The sequence below is a fragment of the Pleurodeles waltl genome, chromosome 10 (genome assembly GCF_031143425.1).
Source record: "Pleurodeles waltl isolate 20211129_DDA chromosome 10, aPleWal1.hap1.20221129, whole genome shotgun sequence".
In the NCBI taxonomy this organism is placed as follows: domain Eukaryota; kingdom Metazoa; phylum Chordata; class Amphibia; order Caudata; family Salamandridae; genus Pleurodeles; species Pleurodeles waltl.
Window position 1 is genome coordinate 573,699,353 of NC_090449.1, and position 18,025 is coordinate 573,717,377.

An 18,025-nucleotide genomic window follows, 5' to 3' on the forward strand; every position below is an offset into this window, starting at 1 on the left:
ATTTCAATCTGATGCCCCTGCTGTGTTCTCTCCGTTTCGCTCGGTTATTGAGTATGGGCCTCGCCCAGGCATTTCGGCCCCAGTGGTTTACGGACTATATAGGTGCAGTACCTGGACTTGAATTCTTGGTGTACATAATTGTTTATAGTGTATATACATTTTTGACCAATGGATTATTCTTGATTACAATGGTTACAATCATTTCCTTTTGTCATTGTGTTCTTCCAGGGGGGTCGGGGTGTAAATGCAATGTTGCAGCATGTATTGGTGTGTATGTTGTTGTGGGTGAGGGTGTTGCGTGTTGCATGTGTGTCACTCTCTTTTCCCTCCCCCTCCTCTGTGTTGTAGGTGCAGTACTCACCGTGGTCGTCGCCGCCGGTCTTTCCTGCTCCTGGTAGAGGAGCAGGAAGACTATCGCAGGGAGGATTTGGAGTTCAGGCTCCATGGCGTCCTGGTTCCTCGTGGGGTGTGTAGAGGTGAGTGTTTTCCCTTCCAAGTCCTGTTTCTGCCGTGTTTTTGTTTGCGTTGAATCTGCCCCGGAAAAGGTGGCGGATTGGCCTGTCATAATATTGTGGGCGGTACATTGTCTTCCGCCTGTCTATTGCCGGTGACCGCCGCGCTGTTTGTTTGTACCACCGTGGCGGTTGGAGTGTTAAAGTGGCTGTCTATGTTGGCGGTTTCTGCCATAGTCATAATTCCATTTTTTTTACCGCCAGCCTGTTGGCGGTTTTACTGCCGCTTTACCACCGACCGCCAGGGTTGTAATGAGGGCCATAGTTAGGTGTTAAAATAAGATAAAAACGTATGTTGAAAAATAAAATAAAAAAACTGAAATTCTGCAGTTCTAGTTTACTGCACAACCTGTAACGTGCCCTCCGCCATGCACTGCTTATGTCCTCACATATTAAATCACTCATTACATATTAAATAACATAATTGATGACATCACTGATTACTTGACAGATTTCTTAAAAATAGGGGAACGGATTTACACCAAATAATGAAAAGCATGCTTTCTTGGAAAAGTTCTAACTTTCTGTCAAATCTGGTGTAATTCCTTTCAGTAATTTATCCTATATCGCTTTCTGGAATTTCCTATGGGAATTAAGAGAAAACAATGTTATGGGGCACCTCCTATTGCTCGGCCCCCATTTGACATATCACCTCGATCCTTTCCAGATTTTTTTTTAAGCTCTTAGCAAAACAAACAAGCATTTGCAATACAACCGGTCTCTCATTTCTCCAAGTTAGAGCTATTAGCAGTTGTAAACTCCCAACCGGACTTTTCTTGCCTCATTAGATGAAAAAAACAAAAAACTGGACGGAAAACAGCGAGCTTCATATGTTTTCAGTACTTGGTCGCTGCACTTGAAAAGGGCAAACCACCAGAAAAGGCATGACGTATGAATGCCTTCCACTAATGAAAGCAAGCAGAACAAATCAATAAAAGATACTGATGTGACATGGACGGGGCTCCGAGCCCTTTTCTAACTACTACAGCGTCGCGCAAGTGAAACGCATGCCCAAGGGCATGCAACACAGGCTCAACCCTAAAAACTAGGACCTATCTCAACTGTGTAACCTATCTATAACTACACAGTGGGGGACTGCAAACTTTGTAATATATATAATATATATATAAATATATAAAAAGTATGACATTCCTCCTAGGCATTGTAAACACTGCACTCCATAGTTCTTATATGAAAAAATAATTTAATGGTGACGAGTTTCGATCAAACGATCTTCTTCACAGCCCATTAACACCACTGTGCTCCACTCTCTTTAAAGACACATAGTCCATCCACTAATAAACATAGTAAAAATACTTTGAAACATCCTCCAATTTGATCATACCACTTAATACCAAAAGGAGAAGACAGAAAAAAGAGAGAAAAAAGTGGAACTAAAAGAAACAAAAAATATAAAATCAGTATATAATGTAATTCGGCCCAAAATAATAACCATTCTTCAACATAAATATAATATTAAGTCTCCAATATTACCTAATGATCCCATAATATCATTCTAATATTTCATTTCTAACCATTCCTATTTTACAATAATCCAATTTTATAAGCTAGTTGTAGCCTCTCTTCACTTTTCAGAATCTAACTTACATTTTAATTATGATTTCTTAAATTTACATTCCATATCTCTGGCCAAGTGGCCATAATAATATAAAGCTTCAAAACATTTCAAATACCTTTTCAAATGATAAATCAAAAATGCATATATTAAAATCAGAAGTTCTTCTCTATGGAGCACATATTTATGACTTTTGAAAGCCAACAAATGAAATATTAATTTTGGGAAAAACACAAGGGCTTACAATTCAGCCCACATGGACAAAATGTTCATCATCCATATTGGATCCCATCAGGGTGGAGACGGACAATATATTCTGATTCCATTATGCGTAGTTTTCTTTCCCTGTCACCACCTCTAGCAGAACACAGCACTCTATTAATGGCAAAAAATTAAAGCATATTAGGATTTTGTGAGGGCATTTCTTTCTGATGCCTTGCTGCTAGATAATTCTGATCACAGTTCTTTATTGCCCTCAAATGTTCAAGTATTTGCTTCTTTACTGAAATTTTTTTACTGCCCACATATGTTAAACCACATGGGCAGGCAAGGATGTAAATGCAAAAATCACTAACGCATGTGATAAGTTTATCAATATTCTTGCTCTGTCCATTAGGTAACAAAAAAGTCTTCACGTACTTACTACCTATGCATTCCTTACATTTTCCACACACAAATAAACCATTCTGTTCCGATAACCAACCTTTCCTGCTTGGTCTTCATACTCAAATTACTATGCACCAGCATGTCTCGCAAGGACCTTGATTTACGATAGGTGATCAGAGGGTATGGTGAACCTTCTTTCCAATAATAGGATCAATTCTTATCAGATGCCAATGTGTAGTAATCATTGTCTTAATCTTTGCTGATTTATAGGTGGTGATCAGTCTTGCTGCCACTTTATCTTTTTTAGTTTTTGGCTTCTGAGTAAAGAGGTCTTGCTTTACCTGGGATCTATCTTTTTTTGGCCGCCCTAAATACATGACAGGGATAACCTCTAGCTCTGAATTTATCTATCATAGTTTTCTCTTCCTGCATGTATGCTTCCATGGTACTACAGTTACGCTTAGCTCTAAGGAGTTCTCCATAGTGGATCCTCCATTTGAGATTAGTGGGATGATGACTATTTGCATGTAGTAAACTATTCCCAGCTGTCTTTTTTTAAATTAAAAACAGAGGTACATACTTTCTCCCCCTCTATCTTCACATGTGCAGCCAAAAAAAAAAAAAATCTGTGCTATGTATCTGATGCGTAAACGCCAAATTTAATTTGTTGCACAAAATGTGTTCCAAAAAACTAACTTTACAAAAGACTTTTAGGACCATCCCATATTACAAAAAAATCAATGTACCTGGTCCATAGTATTATATGCCTAGTCCATCTGATCTTCTCTTCTGTCCAAATATGTTGCTCCTCCCACCATCCCATGAAGATGCCTGCAAAACGTGGATCAAAATAACAGCCCATCGCTGTACCAGTGACCTGTCTGTACCATTCATCAGTGAACAAAAAGTAATTATTCTTTAGGCAAAATTTCAACATATGTAAAATCATCATTGTGTGATCATATCTCGAAAAAAGAAACAACAGGCTCCAATCCCCAGTGCATGATCTATACGTGTATATAATGAGACCACATCAATGGTAGCCATCAGATATGTAGATTGCCAGGGTATCTCTTCAATTTTGGTGATGAAGTCAGCACTATCTCTGCAATTTGAGGGTAGATTTAAAACATATGGCAGCATATAAAAATCTAAATACATAGAAATAGGTTATAAAAGGCTGCCATAAGCTGAAATGATAGGTCTACCTGGAGGATTATCCTTGTTTTTTATTAATTTTAGGGAGCATATAAAAACATGGTCCCACAGGTTTCTGAACATACAAAAATTGAAACTCTTCGGTACTCAAAATACCTTTTCCTCTCCATTTAGTTAGGAGATCATGATATTGCACAATGGGTTGCTTATAATATCTCAACATCTCATAGTCATTTACCCTCATCAGATGTCTATTTGCCCCCTTTATCAAAGGGCTTGATTACAAAAGTAGAGTCCCGTGTCAATGATTTCAAAGCAAACTTTTGAGGTTCATCCACATTTTCTGCAAAATAGTCATTACTCTCTTTCCATATCTTCATAAAATCCCCCACTACAAACTCATGAAAAGTGTCAATATTATCGTGAGGTGTATTGGGGATATACTTTGATTTAGGTTTAAAAGACTTTGAAACCGTTCTATCCAATTCAAAATCCATGGACACCATAAAATCTCTCACTTTGTCATAATCCAACATCCGTTCTTCCAAATCACTCAAAGCCAGGAGTCCCTCAATGTCACTGAGGCATAAGCTGTCAAAAGTATGCTCAACATATATAGGAGTGGATTGAAACTTCATTTTTTTGCCCTCTTGTTGGGAGAAGATCTTTATCAATTTAAGTTTACGAATAAACAAAAAACATATCTATAGGTGTCCTGCAAAAATCCATATTGGCCACAGGGCAAATGGACAGACCTAATTCCAACAGGGATTGTTCACCTTCATTTAACTCATGTGAGGACAAAATTATAACAGATAAACGATCCTTACACATCATTTTTTCTTCATCTGCCCATGCGGCATATCTGTTTTGTCTTCCTTTTCCCCCTCTCCTGATTTTTCCCCTCTTACGTTGCTTGTGCCTCTTACTGGTCTAATTTTCTTTTGTGGACCCCGCCTGTGCTGTAAAAAGTTGTACTCCTCCAACGCAGTAAAGGGTGGTTCCTCCCGCCTGATGATATGTGTCTGTTCTTCCAAATCCGAACAACTCTCAGATCCCGATTCCGATGTTATCAACTCCTGATATCAAAGTGCCCCTGCTTGTTTGAAGAGTGGAGCACTGTGGTGTTTATGGGCTGTGAAGAAGATCGTTTGATCAAAACGCGTCGCCCTTAAATCTATTTTTGCATCTAAGAACTTTGGAGTGTGGTCTTTTTTATGCCTAGGAGGAATGGAATACTTTCAGTTTTACGGTAATGGGTGCTGGTGGCCGTGACCTGCTCCGACCCCGAGAGGTGGAAGAAGCTGGGTTATATCAGGAACCTTTCTAAAAAAATAATAAAAAAATAAAAATAAAAATATATATATATATATATATGTCAGTAACAGCATTAACATTTTGAAGTAAAAAAAACACGTATTCACCAGATATAGTTAGTTAGCAACTGTAACCTGCGCCCCCCATGCACTGTTCTGACCTCACATATTATATCACTCATGACATGTTCTACATCATTTATGACATCAGTGATGACCTCTCAAATTACATCATTGGTGACATCACTGATGACATCATCACCTATAAACGGGTATAGCATTAGAGCTATGAAATGAAGTGCAAAATAGCTTAGAATAATATGACACATCATTACTACTATCATACATACAACCCCCACAGGTAAAGCAAGTTTGTGTTATGTGCAACATTGACCCTATATCATACATCTCTTGGGTAGCCACATTTATGTTGACTGTAAACCAGATATAAAAGGGTAACCTACCATTCACACGGTGCTTAATCTGAACCTACACTGAGAAATGAAGTGGATACGAGTAGAAAAGTGGGTACTGTTAATGCCGTTTATTCTTTGGTGAGAATTTACTGTGTACCACACTGTTTGCAGACAGTGACGCTCTCATTAGAAATACACCCAGACTATTAAAAAGTATGTACTAAAAACAGTATACACTCTATGCAAAACTTGTCCAAAGAGCGATTATTCCCCTAAAATACCACCTGTTGCCTTAGTTGCAGAAGAAAGCAGGCCATAGTAAACCTAGAGGAGAGGATAGTATTATAGTTTCTACTTATCAACGAGAAGGTTTCCACCACAAGTCTACCAGATATGTGTGTTTTTAAGCTAATGGAGCATGGATGTCTGAATGCCATGAATACTGTGTTGAAATGGTCGTTGAAGCAAACAAACAAACAAATTTGCAGGAGTGCGCAAATATATAATGCGCAACCTGGTAGCATTTCATGGCTACAAGGCCACATATAACAAATTATTTAAAAAGATAAAAAAATGAGTGAGGCAGAGAAGGGTGGAGGAGCACCAGACTAAGTTGGGCAGGGTTGGGCTTGGGCACTATGGGGAGTCTATTGCAGGAGTAAATAAATAAATTGTTTAAAAAAACTAAGCTCAATAGGAAAAAATGGTGGTGCATTAGAGTGAGTCATAGAGGGGTAGGTTAGGGCCTAAGGGGGCCTATCATTGATGTGAACATAGCGGATCATTTATATGAACTGCTTTTTATTTTTTTTTCACATAAGCAGTATCCCAGTCGGTAAAGCCAGTGACTTACAGGGGCTGTCTAAAGGTGTGTGTAAGTGTGTGTGTATGTGTGTGTGTTTAACTATATGTCTGTCTGTGGTACCGGGCCTAGCAAGACTACTAAAGCTATCTGTAATGGAGCCCTAAAATGCACTAACCAAGCAAAAATAAACAAGAGGGTAGGCACATACACTATTTGTGCTGTTGCTCTGTGCCACCGTCCCATCTCATTGCTTCCTCTGTTTTTGCTCTGCATTTTTTATCCCCCAACTCTGTATTTCTGCATGGCAGCGCTATAAGAAGCAATGGAAAAAAGAACAGGGAAGAGCCTTAGGAAGTTCATAAAGAGTTAGATTACACAGGGACATGGCATAAACAGCAAGGCAGAAAATCATATTCCAAATGAAATGTGTTTAAAAATAAATCCAGACCTAAAGACCTTGGCAATGTTTATTAATAGTGTAGTTGTCCAGTAACAAGATCATGTTTTACCGTAAGGCCAATTATCTATGCACCATTATTAGGGGTAGCACTTGCTGGAGCATTTCTGTGTGCTCTAATTCGAGATTGATGAACCTTTGGATCAATGCAAGGTGGTTACAATAAAGAGTATCAGACAACAAACAATCAACATTAATTTACAGTGCAACCAATTTGGCCACATAACACTAGAATAATGTAAATCAATCTCAAAAACATACTGTAAAGATACAGAATAACTATGGGATAGCTGAATATCCTAAAGAAATTGAAATGGATTAGTTTAAGGCAAACGAGAAATGCAGTTAAAGCTATGCAAAACATTAAGAATATAATTTGATATTCCGTAAACAAATGCTGGTCAATTCCTTTACACATTAATGCAGATAAAAGACATCTATCTAAATTAGTTATGGGCAAGTGGGAATTTTCCTAAATAACCTAAGCCAATGTCAAATTAAATCTAACTAAAGTATATAAGAGCAAAAGTTGAAAAGCAAATCATTTGGAAAAAATGAGATCTGGGGCATAGATAGAAAGATAGATAGATAGATAGATAGATAGATAGATAGATAGATATGTTTGTTTTATAGTTATTTAAAACCACAACAATTAAAAATACAAAAGTTAAAAGCAAGCATTATAAAACCACACTTCAGCCTCATTACAAACAAACAATGCAGACCGTATGTCAGCCAATGCAAAACGTTTTGGTGGCTGAATAGTTACGGGCTCTTCCCTCATTGATGAGCAATCACAATAAGCTGCAATTCATCCACAAAAATCATTCTGCTACCTTCCAGGGACACAATAATGAACTCGAGACATATGCCTATCTGTGCAGCAGAGCTGCCTAGAATTAACCACTTAGATCGTTCTATGATAATCCAGATGACTGTGACTGGTAAATAAAGTGCAAAGCATACAGAGTATTGTACTTCTAGAACAGTTTCAGTACTGATAAAGCAGACTGGTAAATAAAGTGCGAAAACATACAGAGTATTGTACTTCTAGAATAGTTTCAGTACTGATAAAGCCAAATAAATTTGAAACTGTGGTGTATGAAGAAGATGACACAGAGCGCCCAGTCGTCCTAGAGTTGTTCGTGCCTGTAGACCTTTTAAGTTACACGTCAGCCCAGGAGTCAGTCAACAGCCATCATGCAGAACCACTCAGTGGTGTTGTGGCTGGGTTAGAGGATAGGATGCACAGTCGGGAATCGTCAGATTGCATAGTAGACAATAACGGGCAAAAAGAAGCTAACCAGTGATGGTAAAAAGAAGGTAAAAAGGGAAGGTGTCATCATTTTTAAAAGCTTGGACAAGAGTCTTCCTAAGGGGTCTAAGCCATACTCAGCAACGCATGGGGAATGCGGAGAAGTCAGATGTCCAAGTCCAAAGGAATGTACCTTTAGATCAATTAGTAAAAGTCCTAGTCAATTTTGCAAAAAGATCCATAGGGCAATTCCCATCAATCAGCCCATCACATGGTCATGTTTTCTTTCTCTTGTCCCACGTTGTATATTGAAACCTCACTCTCAGGTCTCACAGCAGTCCTTGGAGCACTACCGTCCTTGGTCTCCTGTACATCAATTGCAACATGTATGAACAGGGACAGTCTCTTCTCTCCTGGTCTCTCTGTGTTCTTTCTAATTGAATTATTTTCCTGAGCTCTATATAAGTAAAACTATAGCACATCTATTTTAAAATTAACAATTGATGTGAAGGTGCCTAGAATGAAATGACACATTAGCAGAAATGGAAAACAGTTTCTCATGTTAAATAAATTCAGGCCTAGTAGAATCAAGCTAAGAATATTATTCACACATGCCCATTTAATTCATGTTGTACTATACACATTTAACTTCTTCATTCAAATAATATTGATTACATTTTCTCAGTATAAAGGTCGTGTTACAGTTAATATTAAATGAAATAATTTGTTAACTTATATAAGCAAATATCATGGGGAATGACAATTTCGCAATGTATATCAAAACATTATTGCACATGTTACATAAACTATTATAGTTTCAATCAAGATTACGTTAATATTACTTGAGGATGATTAATGAATTATGCACAAGGATTACATTTCATTAATAAAGTTAAAACATATGAAATTCTCTAATCTGACTGTAAATGCACTTCGCCCTAACCTTTGAGTGCGCCACTTTACATGGGTCTAACTTAAATTCATCCATAACATGGTAAATCACAGTCACTTATAGATCAACTTTGTGACGTCAGTGGTGGCAAAAATCTATGCTGTTCCACACCCTCCGCAGGCCTGCCTCATACTAACATCTATCAGGCTCACTGATATCCTGGGGTCTGCACTATATGCAATGCGGCTTTCAGTAAGTTGAATGGTCATTGGCTGTGTGTTGGAGGCTAAGCTGAATGTGAAGTTGAATGGTGTTTAAGAACCTTCACTGACACACTGAGGTGTTTGAACATAAACCTGAAATATATTAACAGATTATGTAGTTGTTTGGATATGCAGAGAGTCTCACAGCATATGGGAACTGTCAGAATGTCTGAACTGGCCAGCCCACAAGTTAATGTAATCAATTTTATGTATGCCAAACATAAGTCTGGTAATTTAGGGCTACATGTACGAATGTTTGAATTAGTGATTTCCTTATTGTGATTGCTTGGAAATCACAATTAGGAAATTGCCAATTCAAATGCATGAAATCCTTTAGAGTTTCATTTGCAATTCACAGCGGATCACAGATAGACCTACCTCATTAATATTTTATCAGGTAGGTCACAATTTGCAATCCTTTAGGAATCACAGCCATCACAGGGATGATGGCCTGCTGGACTATTTAGACTACAATGTCTGTGATTGCTTTTTAAATAAAGCAACCCTTTTTTTTAAGCGCAGATGATTTTCCGTAAGGGAAATGGGATGTGTTTAAAAAGAAAAAATAAAGCATTTAAGTTTCATTTTTTAAGAGTAGGCAATGGTCCGTGGCTCTTAAAAAATATTTTCCCAACCATTCTCAAAGGAAAAGGGGTCCCTTAGGGACCAACTTTCCATTGGTGGTAAACTATGAATGTTTTGCGACCACATTTGTGTTGCAAAACATTTGTGCATACCTTTCCGATTCAGTATTAGGGAGGCACACTCTTTACACACCCCTTCCTAATACTGAATCACAACACCTAAATTTGGATTCAGTAATAAGTTACCAACTTGTTATTTGGGTTTTGTGCATCCCAAAAATAATTGTTCTATTCACTAAAGGGCCAGTTCTGCAAATCGGCCCGTTTGCGACAAAAATAAATGCTTTGCACATGGGGCCTTTAATGTTGTTCTCCTTTTAGAGGGCTATTTCACCCAGCATTGTCATGGTTATTTTAAATCCCTCCAGTAATGCAGCAGCATTGTTGGTTATTACTAATCGATGTAATTCCCATATTCCCTTATATCCTACCACAAGGATGAACTGCTAATCTTGAGTTACTGGCAAGTGACACAGAAAATTTTATTAACTTTACAATTCTCAGCACTTGCAAGTTAATTGTAAAATTAATATTCAAAAGGCTCCAGCCAAATGAGTGGACAGATTCTTAAGTTGGGATCAGAGAGTTGAAATTAAAAACAGAATCAAGTACCTTTCCTGCTAAACATGCATCAATTATTGAAACGTATATAGCTCCAAATACCCTGAGAGGCTACTAGGCACTCAAGAATAGCTTAGGAGGCCAGAAGATACCCAAAGATGTGGGCACTTAGCACTTAAGATATTTAATGGTATGAAGTGTTGTGGATGCCTCAGCTCTTGGGGCAGCCCATTCCAAAGTTAGCTGGCAATAGCCAGGAAAGAACTCACCACTTACTAGAAGATTATGTCAAAGGCATATCTATTACTGGTGAAGTGGGTGCAGTGCCACCGAGACCTCATTGCCTGAGGTGTTTGCTGAGCTCTAAACATTGCTGTTCTTTGCCACCCTGCCAGCAGTCAGGTGGCCCATTTTTCCTTGCTTGCTTTGGGCCCATAGCATTCGTGCTACCTTACTGGAGTAATATCAAAATCTGAAAATTCAAGTCAGCCAGATGTGAACCTTTGAAAGATCTGATTTGTTGAGACATCCAAATCATTCAATGCTCAATTTATGAGATTGTTGCCACAACCAACAATTACCTGGTAGAGTTTTCTGCAACACTCAGGAACATATTATTCAAAATGACTATCTCTACTTTAACCAACTATAATTTCTACCTGCCTGAGATAGGCTAGTTCGAACTAGCATTCCATTTCAAGGCTATTTCCTTTTTTCCAATACGCAAATTAGCAACATTTCTCAATTCAGTAATTGCACCACATCAATGGTTCATTAAATCCTTAACCATGAACCAGCCTCATTACTTAAACAGCAATTAACCAAACCAGCAAATAACTAATGATATCAACTTCAAGGGTAATTTCTGAATTTGTTGCTGAAACATAGCCAGTGTAGAAAACCAACTCCGATTAAGTGGATACAAGCTAACAATGTTTCTTAATACTCATCTATTTAAAAAAAATAAAATAAAATAAAATTAAACTTTTACAATTATATAATCTTTAAGATATTTGCAACCCAACTTCTAACAGGAATGCCAACTGGTGCCCCACTAATTCTTTTTAATAACACGTTATACATAGAAGGTCTACACATTATCTCAAACTCTAAACACTTCCTTGCTGTGAATTTAAAAACTCAAAATACAAAACTTCTATTTATTATAAATAAATATTTTACACCAAGAGATGCCAAGAATAGAACGTTCCACTCTCTAAATGTCAGAACATCTAAAGGCCATCATGTTCAGCCAACATCAGTCAAAGGTGCTTAATTCCATTACTGATTACATATTTAACCATGCAGCAGATTTCTTTATTTGTCAAGATTGGAAAATCATATCAAGACCAAGCCCATTTACAAAAGTAGTATCTTGTTATGTCCTGAGACTCTTTTGGTAACAATACTATATAGTGTTTGCATGTTGTCTAAAATATACAATGCTCAGAGCCAACAATTGAGCTGCAGTTTCACTATGTACAGACCAAGCATCAAATGATATGCAATTAATGAAGAAAGGGTATGGAGACAACCTATGCGTTTTTTTAAATGTGACCAAGATACTGAGTTTATAAATAGTGGTTATTTGTAACTACTCTGAATTTGGAATTACTCATGCTATCACGTGAAACAGAGGGCATTTTACAAAATTTGTTGTTTGCTACACACAGGCTTATATTTGGAAGGCAAACATGGAGAGAAATGCAGTTGATAACAAGTGGTCTATTATGTGTTTCCACACTTCTGTCATTAAAAGGGTACCCCACATGTACAGCTGGGCCTATCACCTGCAACAGAAAAGACCCCAACATGCAACCTATCCTACTGGCGGTGTTGGTGGGGCATAGCTTCAGTGGGTGTTGAGGTTGCCCAATGCCCTAATAAATGCATTCTGCAGTAAATAGTTGGGAACAGGTGCTTTCAGTTGGGTATTGTAAGGGGCCTGTCTGATTTCACACAAGAGTTTTACATGCACACACGAACTAAAACAAATACTCTTTCCTCCCTGTTTTGAATCTCTTAAAAATGTTCTTTTACAAAATACATTGTTTTAAGTACCACTAACAATCCACACTGTTCTCTCTACCATCTGCCTGTTAAGGCCCCGTCATGTCCTGCTTCTAAGATAATGTATATTACCAAGATATGTCAGAGTGATTGTTGGAAAATCTGAAGCTCACAAACCCCCAGTCTTACTGACCATGCTACAGCCCTAGATGTTGACAGCTGTAGTATTTGAGCCCAGAGATCCCAAAACCAAGAGAAAACATCTAAATCTAAACATTTCTGAAAACTAGACACCCAGAAAAGGCCAGTGTGGTGTGACATGGTGGCATGACGTGCATGTTGGGAGTCGCCCCGATACCAGGGCGAGATAACTCCTACCACTTTTTATAGAGATTTAAGTTATACCTTTTATCATAATAATGTAATTGTTATTTTATTATTAAGAATCAATAGCTATTAATATGTGCTGAAACACAGCTTACACAAACAGAACAACACATTCTTAATTCTTTCTTCTGCAGATTACATGGCACCAATCTAGGACACCATGGATGCGACCTAATATCAGTCGCTTCTGTACCTGCTAGTTTAATATGCTGGGTGCAGTGGAAGGTCTTCTTTACACAAAGCATCATTCACATAACTTTTGGTCTTATTACCCAGATGTAAGATTATCTAAGTCCATCCCAGACACCTTACATCCAAATGCAGGCCTGTATCCTGTAATGCATCGCATTATGGACTGGTCGATTCTCTGCACCATCAAGTTCACACTGCACCTGTGCCTGCTGATCTTTGTCCCACTTACCTGTCCTCTTCCCACTCTCAGCAGTGAGATACCTCACTGCCAACCTGCTCCTTCTCTGTCCTACTCTTCTCAAACCTGCCCAATGCTACGGCTCCCATCACTACAGCTACAGCACTGAATGGCCAAAACTGAAGAAAAATAGACAGTGGCCTCCTCAGTCAGCAGACCATGTTGTGTGCATGCGCTCACACACACACACACACACACACAGCTCCACAACACATTTCTCAAACAACAAAATGAGGTCATTGTTTGTTTCTTTTCAGTGTAACATGCCTCCCTACCTCCAATTCAAAATAGTCTGAGGCAGAGTAAGCAAACAGAAATAGTCAAAGAAGCATTATCCTTAGAGTGAGCTGAGTGAGCATCACGCATAACGTTATTCACTGGACAAGATGTCTCTTCCTGGCCATGCCGGATAACTCACAGAGACCTCAGAAAGGCCCTCTGTGGTCTTAATGTATATAGAACTAAGTTACACGTGATGACAGACACATTCATCTTGAGGGCCATCTAGGTGCAGCTACTCTGACCTGGCGTCTGATCAGTGCACACATGCTGCATACAGCTTTTGGGGGCGGTTGTTACTAAATGTGTGAACTAGGCTTTTTTTCTGTCAGTTTTGAGCTCTTTTGGCAGTTATATACATAAAACAAGGCCATTTCCTGTCTCATTTTTCCACCTATTACTTTCTGTTAAAAGAGGGGACTTTGGGCCTGATTTAGCGCTTGGGAGATGAGGTTACTCCATTACAAACGTGTAGGATATCCCATCTGCAGTATTATGATTCCATAATATTCCATGGGAATTGTAATCCTGCAGACAGGATATAATTCACGCTTGTGATGGAGTAACCTCATCTCCCAAACGCTAAATCAGGCCCAAAGTCAGTTTAGAGTGATGGGGTAACCCACCCACCAAACTCTAAATCAGGGCCTTTGTCTTCACATGAAACTCCTGCAAACCATTCTTAGGCCCAGATTCACAAAGCTCTCATACAACGCAGCGCAGCACCCAAAGTTGCTGCGCTGCATTGCATTTTAGAAAGAATGGAGGGAAACACCATATCTACAGAGATATGGCAGTCTCCTCCCCTCTCACTACTCCTGGTGCAGAATTATGCTGCTCAGCGCCACGCACACACGTTTGTGCCATATTGCAAAGGTATCTGTGTGAGTCAAGCATAGGTTTTATACTGAAAGAGTACCATTCCTGTGCAAAATACAATGCTTAGACTGACTTTACAACTCTTCCTACTTTGTGTGCTGTAGAGTGCATCCCACATGCAAAGTCGGAAAAGAAAGGATAAATTAATGCATTTCTCCTTTTAACATTTGGCACAAAACCCTATCTACTTATGTTAGTAGATAGGGTTTTGTGTCAAAAACCATGGCTGGGGTAGCACGTGAACACCGATGTAACACCTCCTTGATGTAGAATAACGCAAAGCAACGCCACACGCTAGTTTGTATTTTTTCTTACAACCCAACACATATTCCAATTTTCATTTGTTTGTAAATCCCAAAAAAGATTTTCCATCAGGTCTGCATTGAAACACAAACCCAGCACGAAACCTGTGTAAATGTGGGCCTTACTGTTTAAAATAAGTGACAAAACCCATCACGTTTTTCATGAGGCTACTAGCACCGTTGTGACGGAATAACTCATCTGCCAATGTATACATCAGGCCCTAAGTCCTGATGCGACTTGTGGTTTGGAGACTCCTGCATTGGAACATGAACTAGTGGAAAAGAAAGCAACATGTCCTGTTGGTACTGGCTGTGTAATAGGAGATTTGGGCTGGAAGGGAAACGGCAGGGGCATCCTGTGCAACCAACTTTGGACTTCAGGATTGGATGAATGAGACCCAAGAAGAAATATGGCTCTGCTAAAACTAGGTAAGAGACTGCGTCTACCACCTGTTCGTGGCAACTGGAAGGGTTCCACTTCCACGCAGGAACCTTAATTTGTTTTTTTGTCAGCTTTGCAGTTAGCAAACATGAAAAACGTTTTTTTTAAATTGCATGGAGTGCTAAGCCATCAGGCTTTCCTACATCTCATTTTCCTAATCAACAGAGTGGGAATTATTAGTGACAGCAAATTGCCGCCTTCTCCAAGACGTTCCCTTTGATGCTTATTGAGCCAGTATTTCACTTGACATTTTACTGCCTCCACGCCATTTAAAAGTCTGTGGAAGATTTTCAGGGCTGGAAAGATGGACATTAACACCTGCCTGTGGAGAGGTGATTAACATTGAGACTGCAAACAATGTTATTATTTATTTTATTTATTGAGCCGGTATAGGAGGCTACTAGCAGTAACAAAATGCAGGGAGCCTGGAAGTAGCCTAGGGAGAAAGGCATGAATGGATGAGAGGCAAAATGAAGGTGAAATAAACAAAGATAGGGAAGGAGGATCGCCAAGCACACCATGGTCAAGAGAGGTCTGAAGAGACTGTTCTTTAATTTAATTCATTGCCGCAGATCTTGTGATTCTCTAATTAGTTCTGTCGGGAAGAGCCCTTAGGGAATCCCTTGTGACAATAATTATTATAATACTAACAGCGCTTTGAAGTTTATAACAGGTAAAAGGTTGCATTTTTGTATTTTACAAGGAGTGTGTCACAGCACTTTGGCCACTAGTACCTCTAGACGAATGTTAAATTGATTGGAAAGTTCCAAACATGTTTGCAGGTTACCACTTCAGCCTGTGCATGCTTGACACTTGTCGTTTTTCTGTATTTGCTAAGTATTCCAATTAACAGAATATAACATGACATAACCTGTTTTGCAGATTAATAGCATTGATTTTGTGCAGAACAGGATTAAAGTTAGCCTTCCTTGGGGGGCGTGGCCAGCAAGATGGCCGACCAGCAACTTTAGTTGAGAGCTCCCAGCCTGCCAGTTTAATCCTGTGGAATCCTTCCACAAAAACTGTTGCACACACGCTGTTGTGCAGTGCTGCAACGTATTGTGGTCATCAGGGACCCCAGGGGCTTGTTTCGGGGGTCTGCGGCACTGCTGCTGCCCCAAGTGCCATGTGGCCCTAATACGAAGAGAACTGCAGTGCAGGAGCACTGCCATCACTGCCCGCTGTGAGGAGGAATCTGCGACGTTGATTGAATTATTGATAGGGGGCTCACCTGGAATGGTGTTGCTCCCCCCTATCTGGCTGGCTGTGGTTGGGGAGGCAGTTCAATACAGTGTCCATTTTGAGGAGGCTCTTCGTGTTTGGAGCTCTGAGGGTTCCTGTCCTGGTTTGCTGCATGAGCTGTGACGTGGCTAGGAGGCTGCAAACAGATCGAGGTGGCCGTCAGGCACTCTACTGTGCCATTATATCCGAATGGCAGCAGCCTGGGAGGTGGCCTAATTGGGTGCAGGATTGCATTCCCCATATTTACAGATCCTGGACACTCCCAGCCTGGCCACTGAGGAAGGCTGTGGTGCAGCATGGAGGCCACCTATGGACTGGGGAGACTGTCAACTGATGGGACCGCCTGCTGCGGTAGCCCTCATACTCTGCCTTTACTCCCCCTCCTTGACCATTAGTTTATGTGGTGCATTCCTGACTGGGGGTGAGGAGTTCTGCTGAGAAGCACCTGTGTGAGGCAACGTGATAATACTGGATATCTGCCCAGTGAGGCCAGTGCACATGGGCACCCTGCGATCAAAGTCCTACAAATTGGTTATATACTGCAGTTTCCTGTCATTTCATGATAATGGCATGCATTTGGTCAGCCATGGCTGCTTCAGTTTCGGAGTACAGCACACAGCCACAACTTCGGCTGAGTCTTTTTGTGACTCAGTAACAGTTATCTCTGAAACACTGGGAACACTTGGGTGTCCTGGCCGGCCATTTGTGCACTCTGAAGGTACACAGAGGATGCTGCAAGTGAGGTGTAGTGGCAGGTGGCTGCTGCGGCGCCACCCTTTGGGTTGTTATGCCTTTGCTTCCCCCATGCCCCTAAGAACATCCAGGGCATTCCTGATAGAGGGAGATAGACTTTGTTTCTGAAGGCCACATGGTGCAGGAGGCTCCCCTTGGAGTTAACCCTGGAGTGGTTGGGTGGTGGGGTTGGAGCCCTTGTGCAGGAGGGGACCTCCAGCTGGAACTGAACAGGTGCACAGCTGTGGTGGCAGTAGCAGCTGGTATTGGGAGCCAGTGTATGATCGACCGGGTCTATGATTCCCTGGGGGGTGCCCAGGGTTGGTGTTACCTGTTGGAAGCTGGATGACTACTGGAGTCTATGACTGAAGTGCCTGGAGCTGGCCTTCACCCTACTGAACTGCTTGGTCTTCCGTCTCCTTTAGCCCAGACGATTGTTGCTGTACCCGCTGCTTTAATGAGGTACTTTTAGTCCCCACTGTTTGCAATGATGCTGAGGCCACTTACGGGCCCAAAAGGGAAATATGAGGGTTGTAATTTTGCTGTCAGGGGTGGTTGGCCTTGTGTGTCCCCCTGTTCAAACTGCAGAGGGCGCATAGTTGGAGATGGGTCAGCGTTGACACATGGATGTCATCTGTCCAGCGAGTGGGTAGGTGAATCTGAGGAAGCACTTTGTTGTGTGGGGTACATCGGAGCCCCCACTCCAGCCCAGAGATGGGTAAAGATAGAGTGCCATGGTTGGCCCAGCAGACGAAAATAGATCAATATACACACATGGGCGTGGGAGGCTGCCCGCTGGTGGTGAGTGAGGGGGCCTGGATCAACCGTAGGGCCCTACAGGCACACAGCAGCGATAGAGGC

General features: G+C 40.4%; 1 protein-coding gene across 3 annotated transcripts in view; it reads left to right on the forward strand.

Annotated features, from left to right (window-relative positions):
• The window catches only part of LOC138261722 (5-beta-cholestane-3-alpha,7-alpha-diol 12-alpha-hydroxylase-like), a 298,234-nt gene that overhangs the window by 259,396 nt on the left and 20,813 nt on the right, over positions 1-18,025 (forward strand). The window lies entirely within an intron of this gene.